Source organism: Oryctolagus cuniculus, chromosome 6 (genome assembly GCF_051225735.1).
Source record: "Oryctolagus cuniculus isolate XC-2025 breed Fujian yellow rabbit chromosome 6, ASM5122573v1, whole genome shotgun sequence".
NCBI classification, from domain to species: domain Eukaryota; kingdom Metazoa; phylum Chordata; class Mammalia; order Lagomorpha; family Leporidae; genus Oryctolagus; species Oryctolagus cuniculus.
This window is the reverse complement of record NC_142872.1, coordinates 98304954-98319933: the sequence shown is the minus strand read 5'-3', so window position 1 is coordinate 98319933 and position 14980 is coordinate 98304954. Positions and strand designations below refer to the sequence as shown.

The 14980-nt window shown below is 38.1% G+C and overlaps 1 long non-coding RNA gene across 2 annotated transcripts in view; it reads right to left on the bottom strand.

The window, feature by feature from the left end:
- LOC138849922 (uncharacterized) overlaps positions 1-14980 on the bottom strand; it is a 277914-nt gene that overhangs the window by 44452 nt on the left and 218482 nt on the right. For both annotated transcript variants that reach the window (XR_016235738.1, XR_016235737.1), the window contains exon 3: positions 5961-6023. This is a non-coding gene — a long non-coding RNA (uncharacterized LOC138849922). The remainder of the gene's footprint in view (positions 1-5960; positions 6024-14980) is intronic.

The following is a 14980-nucleotide window of genomic DNA, read 5'->3' as shown; positions in this document are numbered from 1 at the left end:
GTTGTCTGTACCTTCATTATTAATATGGAAAAGATCTTTGTTCTTTGTTTTCCTTAAAACAGAAAGGCTGGAAATTCCCAGAAGAGCAACATTACCCAAGCATCTTTTGAGAATACAAACAAATGGTTGTTTCAGTCTTTATACCCTTCACACTTAGTGTAGTCCTAAGTGTAGATCTCCAGTGAGCACTATGAGTGTCAAGAATGTGGGGCATAGTGTACCATGCTCATTGTGGGGAGTATTGAGATAAACAGGTTGTCTTACCTGTACTCAGGAAAAGTACAATTCGATGGGTTGTTATTCACTGTCTGAAGTTTTTTTCTCCCTCTACCCTGAACACTGCCATCTCCTACTTCTCCACTTTTTTTCCTTTCTGTTACTTTTGCCTTGCATGCCCTTGACCCTTTTTCCTCACACAGTCCCCTTTGCAATCTCACCCTCATCCTGACTTCATCACGTAGGTAGCTGATAAATTGACATAATCTCTTCTACTCCTCCCAATATGCATTTCCATTCTTCTCCAAATTAAATATTATAAATCTAAATTGGGGGGGGCAGTCCACTCCTCCCAATTTCCTACTTTCCATCAATGACACCTTGTTCTCTCCAGCTCCTAAAGTTGAAACTAACATACCCTGTTAAGTTAATCTTCCTAAAATAAAACTGTGAGTCCTCATATCCATGCTTAAAGGCTTTAAAGCTTTCCCTTTTATTTATATGAAATCTAATTTTCTGGCTCTTTAATCTAACTTATCCTTAATATTCTTCTTGAAGGGTGCCAAGACTACACATTAAGGAAAGGAGAGTTTCTTCAAAATATGGTACTGGGAAAACTAGATATCCACATGCAAAAGACTGAAGTTGGACCTTACCTTATATAAAAAAATTAAATGGGTTTTTAAAGACCTAAACATAATACCTAAAGGTATAAATATCCTAGAGGAAAAAAACAGGGGTAAAGTTTTATGGCATTGGATTTGGTATTCTTCACTTCATTCAAATCAGAACATTTTTCATCAAAACATTTTATGATTTTCCAAACCTTTTCTCTAACTATACTCTCTTGCACCCTGAATGTTTTCTCTCTCTCTTTTGTTTTATTGTTTCTTTAAATTTTTATTTGCTTATTTATTTTATTTGAAAGGTAGTGAGACAGAGGTAGAGAAAGAGAGATATCTTCCATGTGCTGGTTCACTCTTCAAATGCCCACAATAGTTGGGGTTGGGCTAGATAAAAGCAAGGAGCTGGGAACCCAATCTGAATTTCCCACATTGGTGGCAGAATTCCACGTACTAGAGCCATCACCTGCTGGCTCACAGCTGCACATGAGCAAGAAGCTGGAACTGGGAGTGAAACTCAGATTCAAATCCTGGGAATCCTATATAAGATGTGGGCATCTGAAGTGGTCTCTTAACCTCTTTACCAAATGCTCACCCCTCCAACATTTTTTTAAAAAATTATTTTTTAATTCATAAATTTGATTTTTAGTTATGTATGGGTTACAGTAGTATAATTCAATGCATGTATACTGTGTATAATCATCAAATCAGAATAATTAGCATTTCTATCTCCTCAAATAGTATAATTTCTAAGTGTTGGGAAATTGAGATCTTTTTCCTCTGGTTATTTTGAAATACATCATAAATTATTACAGATGATAGTTCTGCTCTTGTGCTATAAAACATTAGAACTACTTCCTCCCTCTAACTTTGTTGGAATGGCCATTAATGACCCCATTACTATTCTCTCTCCATCCCTTCACCTCCAAGTCTCTAGTGACTTCTGTTCTACTCTGTTTCTATATGATCAGCTTTTTAAGCTTCCACTAATTAGTGAGAACAAGTGGTGATATTTGTCTTTCTGTGCCTGCTTTTTTTTAATCTAATATCATGTCCTCCAATTCCGTTCATGTTGCTGCAAATGACAGGATTTCATCGCTTTTTACAGATGAAAAATAGTTCACCTCATGCATATAAAAATTATAAAACACTGGTGAAAGAAATAATGGAGGACACCCACAAAAGGAAATACATCTCATGCTTATTCCTAAAATATCTATATAACTCAAACCAATCTACAGATTCAATGCAACCCCCTCAAAATATCAATGACATTCTTCTCTTAAAGCTCAGCTTAGTTGGCATCTCCACTTTGAAGTCTTCTCTAATGCTCTAATTCTCTTTGCATCTTCCGAACTGGCACACAAAGTTGTATGTATCATCTGGTACTTTTGCCTGTTGTGGTCATTGTGACTTACCACCTCCTTCCCCTCGGAGGTTCATGTTCACTGTTATCATCAGTCCCAAGTGATACAAAGAATTACAGCCTCTCTCCTTTCATTGTCCTGTTTAGTTCTTGGCATATTGTGATACACACAATAGATGCTCAATGAATAGCCATACATAAATCAAACAGCAAAATTCAGTGAAAATAGTAAGCATCACAGACTTTAATGAGACTGCAAGAAAACTGGTACAATTTGCTATAGAGAAGTAATTTTGTGTCTTCATTCTGTGTCCTATAGAAGTTGAATGATCTTACTCTCAGTGACGGAAGTGTCACTACAACACCACTCTGTATTTTCTTCCACTGCTTCAATCTGGGTGGTAGTTGTTTTTTATGATTTTAACTATGATTACTATGGACAACAGATTTTGTGCTTTGCAATAAAACAACTTTTCCCTTAATACTGACTCTAATTCCTATTGGTTAAATGATTCTGATGTTTCTTCATCCCTAGAATGGTGATTACATATTCATACCTTCAGGTGTTAGACAATATCATGCACACTCAATCCCAACTCAATAAATGCTTTGAAATAAGTTAAAGAAAACTGATTTGCTTAATATAAAAGAGATTATATATATAAAGAACTTAAATTTTTATATGCTACCAATTACTTACATAATTTTCTTGGAAGTTAATTAAGTGTCAACCTGATAGAAGCTTACGCCCCCAAAATACTTCTGGATCTCACTAGCCAAATATTGAAATGTATATAGTACAATACAAATACTCATATTTAGAGAAAATCCTGATTAAAATTTTTGTCAGTAATTTTCAAAGCTTTATCATTTTTGAAACAATTTTTAAAATGTATTTATGAAAGAGAGACAGCTGGCTGGCTCAATAGGCTAATCCTCTGCCTGCGGCGCCGGCACCCCAGGTTCTACTTCCGATCGGGCGCCGGATTCTGCCCCAGTTGCTCCTGTTCCAGGCCAGCTCTCTGCTGTGGCCCGGGTGTGCAGTGGAGGGTGGCCCAAGTCCTTGGGCCCTGCACCCGCATGGGAGACCAGGAGAAGCACCTGGCTCCTGGCTTCGGATCAGCGCAGTGTGCTGACCGCAGCGCGCTGGCCGCAACAGCCCTTGGGGGGTGAACCAACAGAAAAGGAAGACCTTTCTCTCTGTCTCTCTCACTGTCCACTCTGCCTGTCAAAAGAGAGAGAGAGAGAGAGAGAGAGATGGCGAGAAAGAGAGATAGCAAGAGAGAGAGTCCACTATCTGCTGATCCACTCCCCAAATGTCTGCAATGGTCTGGGCTGAGCCAGGCCAGAGCCAGGCCAAAGCCAGGGGTCAGGACCTTAATCCAAGTCTCACACATGGGTGACAGTGATCCAAGTTCTTGAACCATCACCTTCTATCTCCCAGGGTGCACATTAGCAGGAAACAGGAATTGGAACCTGAGCCAGGGTTTGAACATAGGCACTGCAATATGCAATGTGGGTGTCCTAATTGATGTCCTAACAGTTAGACCAAATGACTGCTTTGATTTTTGCCTCAGACTCAAATAATTACACATTGATGGAGCATTATGTCTCTCTTAGAATAAATCATCATTGTTGACTATTTGTAACCATTTTTGATATTTTGACATGGGAAGATTAAATAATAGTGATAATAACATGAGAAAGACTAAGAAAACTTACTATGTATCAGGCACTGCTCCAAACCCTTAACTCATTTGGTTCAAAACCTGTATGTGGCAGGTGCTTTGATTATTCTCATTATATTTGTTTATTTTTATTGTTTAGTTATTATTCTCATTCTTGTTTTAGGAAAGAAACCCTGAAACTTCCAGGTTGAGCACCTTGTTTAGAACCACACTGCTTAAATGTGAACTAAGGCAGTCTGCTTCTGGGTCTTGTGCTCTTTTCTCAAATTGTGATGTTCCTCAAATAAAAATCAGATATAATGAAAGTAAGGGTTCAGGCTGCCTGAATCATAGAGAGTCTAACCAGTTTCCAGGTGTGTGACCTTAAACAAGATACTTAAAACTGTTAAATGGGAACAAAAAGAGTACATACCTCATAAAGTTTTGTGAAAGATTAAATGAGTTAGTATGGGTAAAATATTTAGAACAGTGACTCTGCACTAAGCACTCAATAAAAACTAGTCTATAGGGAAGATTGTATTGTTTGGAAAGATCTGGAAGAATAATCACGGGGCCAGCGCTGTACCGTAGTTGGTGAGGCTGCCACCTGTAGTGCTAGCATCTCATATGGACGCCAGTTCGAATCTCCACTGCTCCACTTCCAATCCAGCTCTCTGCTATGGCCTGGGAAAGCAGTGGAAGATGGCCCAAGTCCTTGAGCCCCTGCACCCATGCAGGAGATCCGGAAGAAGCTCCTGGCTCCTGGCTTTGGAATAGTGCAGCTCCAGCCATTGCAACCATCTGGGGAGTGAATCAGCGGATGGAAGACTTTCTCTTTCTCTCTCTCCCTCTCTGCCTTTGCCTCTCTGAAACTGCCTTTCAGATAAATAAATGAATCTTAAAAAAAGAATAATCATTGTTTAAAGGATTCTTTTTCCTTTTTTATTCAGATTAAGAAAAATAAGAACCAAAGATTATCTTAAAAATTCAGCTATTGTACATATTACAGAATTTCTTTACAATTTGTTTCCAAACTTCTCAAACATAAATTCATTCATGCATTTGTTATGACCTCAATCTACCAGACCATGAATGATATTGTGTAAGCTGGAAAAATTCAAACAAGCACTGTTTCTTTTAATTCAACTGAAATAGACACTGTACCCCTAAATATCATTTTATTATTCAGATATCTGATCTCAAGCAATGATGATTTGAACAAATATGGTGAAAATAAAATATACACTTTGAGAACTAGATGTAAATATTAGTACATATAAGTGATGCCCAGAGTCTTTTTGATCTGTTAAATGTATTTAGGTCATAGATTTATTTTAAATGCTGATTTTTAAAGGTTATGAAGCTTAAAAGACAGCTTGAAAATTAGCTGGATGCTTCCAAAACAATTAGTCATTGGCCATGGTAGGAAGCAACCTTTTTTTTAACCTATCAAGTTACATCTAAGAAACCTTTAACTTTAAACATCATGTAGCCAGAATAAACAGCCAATGCTAGCTAGGGTTTGGGAGCTGAAGTTGGTAACCTTGGAACTCTGATGACCCAGGGTCTGTACCCAGGTACAGCTGCAATATCCAGGGTGCCATAAAAGGGAAATTGCAAGAACTAGGAACTGAAAAACTTCCTGATGACATTATGGAACTTATGTCTAACAAGGATTAATTTGAGACTCCAGGGATTATTCCAATTCAGCCCACGGTGTGGCTTCTTGGTGGATTAAACTTCATTTACTGAATATTTTAGTCTGAAGTCTTCCTAACATCAACATCGTTGAGATGGATGTGCCTTAAAGTAAGAGCTGTGCCCATGGAGGACATGAGAGAAGACAGGAAGCTGCAGCCTACCCCTTGAATTTCCCATGCCACATTCTCAACAACAATAACAACAACAACAAAATAGAATCCTGGCATTTTTACAGGTTCACAAAAGACAAAACGTGACTTCTGAGCCCAAGATGCAACCCAACTAAGTTCAACAATGAAATTTCTGAGGGAAGCAGCACACTCTAAGAGTGTGATTGATATTGAGTCAGAAGCAGAGACCTCCACTTTGTGCAAAAGGATCCCTTACCTCAGACAAACCTGTAGGAAGTCATATATTCAGCTCCTCCTTCTTTTGAGATTTACTGGACACCTGCAAAATCAAAGTCAGATAATGGCACTCATTTAAAGAAGTTTCAACTGCAACAGAACAATATTAAAGCTGCCAATATACAGTTATACAGAATAATCAGCTAAATAAAATGGATTCCTGGGCCTGGCTTAGGTTTAGCAGTGAAGACCCCAGTTAAGATGCCTGCATCCTACATAGGAGTGTCTGGGTTTAATTCCTGAGTCTAGGCTCCTGACTTCTGCTTCCTGTTAATGCGGACCCTGACAGGCAGTGGAGATGGCTCAAGTACTTGGGTCCCTGACATTAATGTAGCAGAGCTGGATTGCGTTCTTAGTCCCTAACTTGTCTGGTCCCACCCCAGCCATTTGAAGACATATGGTGGGTGCATTGGCAGATAGGAGCTCACTTTCTTTCTTTCCCTTTTACAAATAAATACTTTTTTTGAAAAAAAATACACTTTTATGTGAATTATCAGTACTTAACAGCTTGAAGGAGACATAACCTTCCTCTAGAGCCAAATCTGAAAACAACAACAAAAAAGTATTGAGGAAGAAACCTCTCAGAAGAGAAAGTTATCAGTGGTAACGTCAGTTGTTTTTAAAAACTGATGGAGAAAGAAGAGGAAGAGGAAAGGAATTGCGGGTCATGCACAAAGGAGTCTCAGAACCATGCCAGTACCAGCCAACCTGAAAGAAATACTTCAATTGTACATTCTAAGCAAGTTTTCATTGCAAAAATCTCATTTTGAGAAAATATCAAAGTTCAAGAGTCTATTAGAGTGGCAGCCAAATCTTCTACAGAAATAACTGTTCTTCAAACTCAAATTCCACATCAAGAACTGATAGGGATCCAAAAGACTCCATTAATAGATTACTGGAACCCATAAAGGAGTTAGGTAAAGTGGCATGATATAAAGTCAATAGCCTTTGTATGCACAGAAATGCTACATCTGAAGAAAAACTTTTAAGATCAATCCTATTCAAAATAGCTGCAAAAAATTAAATACCTTGAGATAAATTTAACCAAGGATATCAAAGATCTCTACAATGAGAATTATAAAACATTAAACAAAGAAATAGAAGACACAAAAAAGGGAAAATCTTCCATCTTCATGGATTGGAATAATCAATACAAAAATGTCTGAAATCAATTTACAGTTTCAATATGATACCAATCAAAATACTCAAGACATTCTTCTCAGATCTAGAAAAAAAACAATGCTGAAATTCATATGGAAACACAAGAGAATCCAAAGAGCTAAAGCAACCTTATACAATAAAAACAAAGCCAGAGGCATCACAATACCAGATTTCAAGACATACTACAGGGCAGTTATAATCAAATCAGTCTGGTACTGGCACACAAACAGATGGATAGACCAATGGGACAGAATAGAAACTCCAGAAATCAATCCATGTATCTACAACTAACTAATCTCTGACTAAGGAACTAAAATCAATCCCTGAAACAAGGACAGTCTCTTCAACAATGTTGCTGGGAAACTGGATCTCCACATACAGACGTATGAAGCAAGACCCCTATCATATACCTTACACAAAAATCCACTCAAAGTGGATCAAAGACCTAAATCTATGATGTGATGACAACAAATTATTAGACAACATCAGGGAAACCCTGCAAGATTTTGGCATAGGCAAAGAATTCTCGGAAAAGACCCCAGAGGAACAGGCAATCAAAGCCAAAATTGACAAAGAGGATTATATCAAAGTGAGAAGCTTCTGCAGTGCAAAAGAAGCGTTCAGCAAAGTGAAGAGGCAATCAACAGAATGGAGAAATCATTTGCAAACTATGGTACTGATAAAGGATTAATATGCAGGATATGTAAAGAGCTCAAGAAACTCACCAACAACAAAACAAACAACCCAGTTAAGAAATGGGCAAAAGACTTAAGTCATTTTTCAAAAGAGGAAATCCAAAAGAAATTATGAGATATGTATTCTATAGAATACTACACAGCAGTTAAAAAAAATGAAATCTGGTCATTTGCAACAAAATGGAGGAATCTGGAAAACATCATGCTGAGTGAAATAAGGCAGTCCCAAAGGGACAATTTTCATATATTCTCCCTGATCTGTGACAACTAACAGCACCTAAAAGGAAACCTGTAAAAGTGAAAATGACACTATGGGAAACAATGACTTGATCAGTCCTTGTTCTGACTGTCGAGGAACAGCTTACTATTTTATTCTTTTTAGTATTTTCTTTTTCTACCTAATACCATTGGTTGAACTCTTTAATTAACATACAATTATTCTTAGGTGTTTAAAGTTAACTGAAAATTGATCCCTGTTAAAAATAAGAGTGGGAATAAGAGAAGGAAGTAATATTCAGATTGGCAGACGCTGACTCAGACTTCCCCTAATGGTAGAGCTAGAAACATGCCATGGGACTCCAAATCCCATTAAGTTGGCATGTACCAATGTCATTTTACTAGTTAAAGTGATCAGTTTAAGTACATAATTTATCATAAAGATAGGATTAAGTGACAAAAGGATCACATAAATAAGACCAGTGTCCGCTAACAATAATTGAAGAATTAAAAAAGAACAAACGACCCGGCATGAGAAACAGGACACACAGCCGACTCATAGAATGGCAAATGCCCTAAACAGCACTCTGGCCTCAGAATCAGCCTTAAGGTATTCAGATCTGGCTAAAAAGCCCATGAGAGTTTCTCAGGCATAAAAGCCAAGACACTGTCGAAAAAAAAAAAAAAAAGCCCTAAATGAAAGATCTCTGTAAGTGAGATCCCAGTGGAAAGAAGGGGCTATCTAAGAAGGCCCTGAAGTCCTCTGAAGGGAGGAGAGAACTTCCACTTTGACTATGGCCTTGTCTAAATAAGGTTGGAGTTTGTGAACTTAAGAGGCTTCCATAGCCTTGGCAGCTCATGACAAGAGCTTCGGGTGATTACTGAAGTCATAAATAAGAATGTCAGTTGTTAAATCAACAACGGGAGTCACTGTGCACTTACTCCCCATGTAGTATCTCTGTCCTTAATGTATTATACTATGCAAATTAATGGTACAACTAGTCTTCAAACAGTACTTTATACTTTGTGTGTCTGTGTGGGTGCAATCTGTTGAAATCTTTACTTAGTATATACTAAATTAATCTTCTGTATATAAAGATAATTAAAAATGAATCTAATGAAGAATGGAATGGGAGAGGGAGTAGGAAATGGGATGGTTTGTGGGTGGGAAGGTGGTTATGCAGGAAAAAACTGCTATAATCCAAAAGTTGTACTTTTGAAATTTATATTTATTAAATAAAAGTTTTCTAAAAAATTTAAAAATTTTAAAAAAGAGGAAATCAAAATGGTCAACAGATGCATTAAAAAATACTCAGGATCACTAGGGAAATACAAATCAAAACCTCAAAGAGGTTTCACCTCATCCCCCTTAGAATGGCTTTCACAAGGAAATCAACAAACAAAAAATGCTGGTGAGGATGTGGTAGGAATGTAAACTGGTGCAACCACTGTGGAAGACAGCATGGAGATACCTCAGAAATCTTAATATAAGCATATCAGATGACTCAGCCATCCCATTCCTGGTAATTTACCCAAGGGAAATGAAATCAGCATGTGAAAGAGAGATCTGTACCCCCATGTTTATTACAGCTCAATTCACAGTTGGTAAGATATGGAATCTATCCAAATGTCTATCAATTGAAAACTGGTATAAGTAATTATAGGATATGTACACCAGTGATAAAAAATTAAATCTTTTTTTTTTTTTGCAACAAAATGGATGCAAATGGAAAATATTATACTTAGTGAAATAAGCCAGTCCCAAAATCTCAAGTACTATATGTTCCCCCTGATCTGTGGTAACAGAGTACCTAAAAGGTAATCTATAGAAGTGAAATTGACCCTTTGAGATGGGATGACTTTGAATAACCCTTGTCTCAACTTTTGAGGAACAGTTTTTTCATACTATTTGTTGAACTCTTTACTTAGTAAATTTATATTTACGAAATGCATGTAGTTTGTATACCTTAAGTGAAAGGTTAAAAGTTAGGTGAATAAAGTTATTGAAAATAGATCTTAGTAAAAAATAAGAAGGAGAATAGGAGAGGGAGGAGGATAATAATAATAATAAAAAAAACTGATGCAGGCATGGTCCAGTCAAAGCAGAACCCTGAGTTGAAGTCCTCACTTAATGGCTCAACATAGGCATTTATTTCTCTGTCTATAGGCCCATTTGGTAATGTCAAATACTCAACAAATCAATTAAGATCCACAGGTTTTGCAGATAAAATTTTTGATTTTGAAGGATCCAAAGCTGTCTAAAGAAAATGTAGTGAAAACAAGCCTGGGCTGGGGTTGGAGTGTGCAGATACCTTTACTTTCAGAACGCCATAGGTGGTGAAATCTTTAACAACCAGATATGCCTGAAGTTCTATGTATTCTTTTATATTGGATTATGTCTTCAATTCATGTGATGGAGAGTAGGTCCTATGATGGAATGAAATCAATGAGCCAATCTGCCGTCTCTGACAAGGGAGGCAAAGTTGCTCCTACTCTCTCACTGGCGGTTGATCAGCAAGCAACTGGATGACCTTGAAGGTTGCCTTTTGAATGCTGGGTGTGGTGCAGAAACCAGAGAATTGGATAACTGTGATATTGAGCTGTAAACTATGTGCACTTGCCACTACCCCACATCACCGAAAACTTTACCAACTATAAAGTTGCTTAAAAATATGTATTTGTTCATTAAGATAGTATGAGAAATATATTAAATTATCTTTATACTCAAAAGGGTTGAACCCTAATTATTCCTCTAAAACTAGCATTAAAGAATAACCTTCTAGTATTCAGCTTTGCCACCACTTCTAAGTTTCTTAAGAGGATGGAACAACCCTTCTGTCATCAGCATTACTGTAGACTTAGCAAGCAATATACAAGAGCTGGCTTTAGGTTTCATACATCCTATAGTGGTATAGTTATAGCTGTTACATCATGCCCTGAAATGAATGTGACCCTGCCTATAAATGATAGTCCAGTAAATGACTATTGTGGTTTAGATATGATTTAAGTGTGTTCCCCAAAGTTTCCTGTGCTGGGAGTTTGGTCTCCTGTATGAAAATGTTGAGAGGTGATAGAATCATTAAGAGGTGGGGTCTACTAGGTGACAGTTGAGTCATGGGAGTTTGGAAGGAATTAGTGTAGCCCTGGGATTCTGGTTAGTTACAATGGAGTTGGTGACTGTAAACAGAGTGACTGGTCGGTGACTCTCTAGCTGCCTATGTTGCCATGTGGCCTCTTCCACACACAGTCAGCCTGATGGCAACCACTGTGAAGTCCTCACCAGATGCTGAGCAGATGCTGCTGTCTGACCTTGCACTCTCAGCCTCCAAAACTGAGCCAAATACACCTTTTCCTTCCTAAAGCTCCAGTCTCAGCATTTTGTGATGGTCAGAGAAAATGGACTAAGACAATAATCAACCAGAAGACCAAAGATTTTGAAAATCCAATCAACCAATAAATGAAAGTCCATAGATTTTTATCAGATCTTCGAAAAGTGGAATATGTTTTTTTTTTTTGATTTTTTAATTTTTTTTTTACTTTTATTTAATGCATATAAATTTCCAAAGTACGACTTATGGATTACAATGGCTTTCCCCCCATACCGTCCCTCCCACCCACAACCCTCCCCTTTCCCACTCCCTCTCCCCTTCCATTCACATCAAGATTCATTTTCGATTATCTTAATATACAGAAGATCAGCTTAGTATACATTAAGTATGGATTTCAACAGTTTGCTCCCACACAGAAACATAAAGTGAAAAATAATAGATGATTTTTTAAAATGATGATGAAATCAGATTAGACCTATTGTCATGTTTAATCCCAGTGAGAGTCAAGTTGGGAATTGATAATTTCTTTCTTTTTTTCTTTTTTTTTTACAGAGGATCAGTTTAGTATGCATTAAGTAAGGATTTCAACAGTTTGCACCCCCATAGAAACACAAAGTGAAATATATTGTTTAAGTACTCGTTATAGCATTAAATCCCAATGCACAGCACATTAAGGATAGAGATCCTACATGAGGAGTAAGTGCACAGTGACTCCTGTTGCTGACTTTACCAATTGACACTCCTGTCTATGGCATCAGCAATCCCCCTATGCTCCAGTCATGAGTTTCCAAGGCTATGGAATCCTCTGAGTTCTCCGACTCTTATCTTGTTTAGACAAGGTCATAGTCAAAGTGGAGGTTCTCTCCTCCCTTCAGAGAAAGGTACCTCCTTCTTTGATGGCCTGTTCTTTCCACTGGGATCTCACTCGCAGAGATCTTTTGCCAGAGTGTCTTGGCTTTCCATGCCTGAAATACTCTCATGAGCTTTTCAGCCAGCTCCGAATGCCTTTAGGGCTGATTCTGAGGCCAGAGTGCTATTTAGGACATCTGCCATTCTATGAGTCTGCTGAGTATCTCACTTCCCATGTTGGATCACTCTCCCCTTTATTTACTCCATCAGTTAGCGTTAGCAGGTACTAGACTTGTCTATGTGCTCCCTTTGACTCCCAGTCCCTTCACCATGACCAACTGTGAACTGAAACTGATCACCTGGAACAGTGAGATGGCATTGGTACATGCCACCTCGATGGGATTGAATTGGAATCCCCTGGTATGCTTCCAACTCCACCACTTGGGGCAAGTCAGCCTGAGCATGTCCCAAATTATACATCTCTTCCCTCTCCCATTCCCACCACCATGTTCAACAGGGATCACATTTCAGTTAATTTTCAACACTTAAGAATAACTGTGCATCAATTACAGATCTAAACCAGTCATATTAAGTAGAACAGATAAAAAAACTACTAAGAGGTATAATGTATTTAGTTGTTCATTAACAGTCAGGGCTATGCTGATCAAGCCACCATTTCCCATAGTGTCCACCTCACTCCAACAGGTTTCCCTCTTGGTGTTCAGTCAATCGTCACCGATCAGGGAGAACATATGGTATTTGTCCCTTTGGGACTGGCTTATTTCACTCAGCATGATGTGTTCCAGATTCCTCCATTTTGTTGCAAATGACTGGATTTCGTTGTTTCTTACTGCGGTATAGTATTCTAAAGAGTACATATCCCATAATTTCTTTATCCAGTCTATCGTTGATGGGCATTTAGGTTGGTTCCAGGTCTTAGCTATTGTGAACTGAGCTGCAATAAACATTAGGGTGCAGACCGCTTTTTTATTTGCCAATTTAAATTCCTTTGGGTAAATTCCAAGGAGTGGGATGGCTGGGTCGAACGGTAGGGTTATCTTCAGGTTTCTGAGGAATCTCCAGACTGACTTCCATAGTGGCTTGACCAGTTTGCATTCCCACCAACAGTGGGTTAGTGTCCCTTTTTCCCCACATCCTCGCCAGCATCTGTTGTTGGTAGATTTCTGCATGTGAGCCATTCTAACCGGGGTGAGGTGAAACCTCATTGTGGTTTTGATTTGCATTTCCCTGATTGCCAATGACCTTGAACATTTTTTCATGTGCCTGTTGGCCATTTGGATTTCCTCTTTTGAAAAATGTCTATTGAGGTCCTTGGCCCATCTCTTAAGTGGGTTGTTGGTTTTGTTTTTGTGGAGTTTCTTGATCTCTTTGTAGATTCTGGTTATTAACCCTTTGTCTGTTGCATAGTTTGCAAATATTTTTTCCCATTCTGTCGGTTGTCTTTTCACTCTCCTGACTGTTTCTTTTGCAGTACAGAAACTTCTCAATTTGATGCAATCCCAATAGTTGATTTTGGCTTTGACTGCCTGTGCCTCCCGGGTCTTTTCCAGAAATTCTTTGCCTGTGCCAATATCTTGAAGGGTTTCTCCAATGTTCTCTAGTAACTTGATGGTGTCAGGTCGTAGATTTAGGTCTTTAATCCATGTGGAGTGGATTTTTGTGTAAGGTGTAAGGTAGGGGTCTTGCTTCATGCTTCTGCACGTGGAAATCCAATTTTCCCAGCACCATTTATTGAATAGACTGTCCTTGCTCCAGGAATTAGTTTTAGATCCTTGATCAAATATAAGTTGGCTGTAGATGTTTGGGTTGATTTCTGGTGTTTCAATTCTGTTCCATTGGTCTATCCATCTGTTTCTGTACCAGAAACATTATGATATGAAGAATATTGTCCATGTGAAATGATTCAAAACTTTAATTTTAAAAAGTTTCAGTTTTTCTTTTAACTTTAAAGAAAAGCCAATGAGAAGAAGAGCTAAATGTTATTATATATTTAGAGAAACGTTTGATACTGCTGTTTCAAGTCTAAGCATTTATAAGAATTATCAAAATGTGGTAAGTCCTTTGTTTCTAGGTGTCAAACCAAGGAGGCTTCACTGATCTCTGCATGTGGAGATTCACCAAGGGGAGTGTGTGCTTTTAGTTTTCCTCAAGATTTTTACACAATGTATATAACCCACTAGATAAAACAGAGACCAAAGTGCTTATTGCTTAGGCGAAGCATCCTATTCTCTTTTCAGTTGTTAAGGATGTTTAACTTGAAAAGCAGGCTAGCAGAGTCAAACATGGGGTAGGTCTTTCAGGGTGGACATTACAAGGATAACATGTTTCTGGAGATTCAGATTCTTATGTGCTTGGGGAAAACAAGTGAGAAAAACGTCAGAATGGAATGTTTTTATTAAACTATTCAGAATGGCAATTGCAAAAAGCAGTACAGATTTTTAAATGTTCTCATTTATTATTAATAGTCACATTAAAATGTTTATGTATTTTATTTATTTGAAAGAGACACAGAAATATTTCCCTTGCTCACAATAGGTAGAGTTGGGCCACGCAAAAGCCGAGAGCTGAGAACTTAATTCAGGTCTCCCGAACGGGTCACAGAGACTCAACCAGTTGAGCAATCACTACTCTCTCCTTTGGTTATGCATTAACAGGAAGCTGGAGTCAGGACCAAGGGCTGGGATTCAAACCCAGACACTATGATATTGGAAGCAGATATCCTAAGCAGT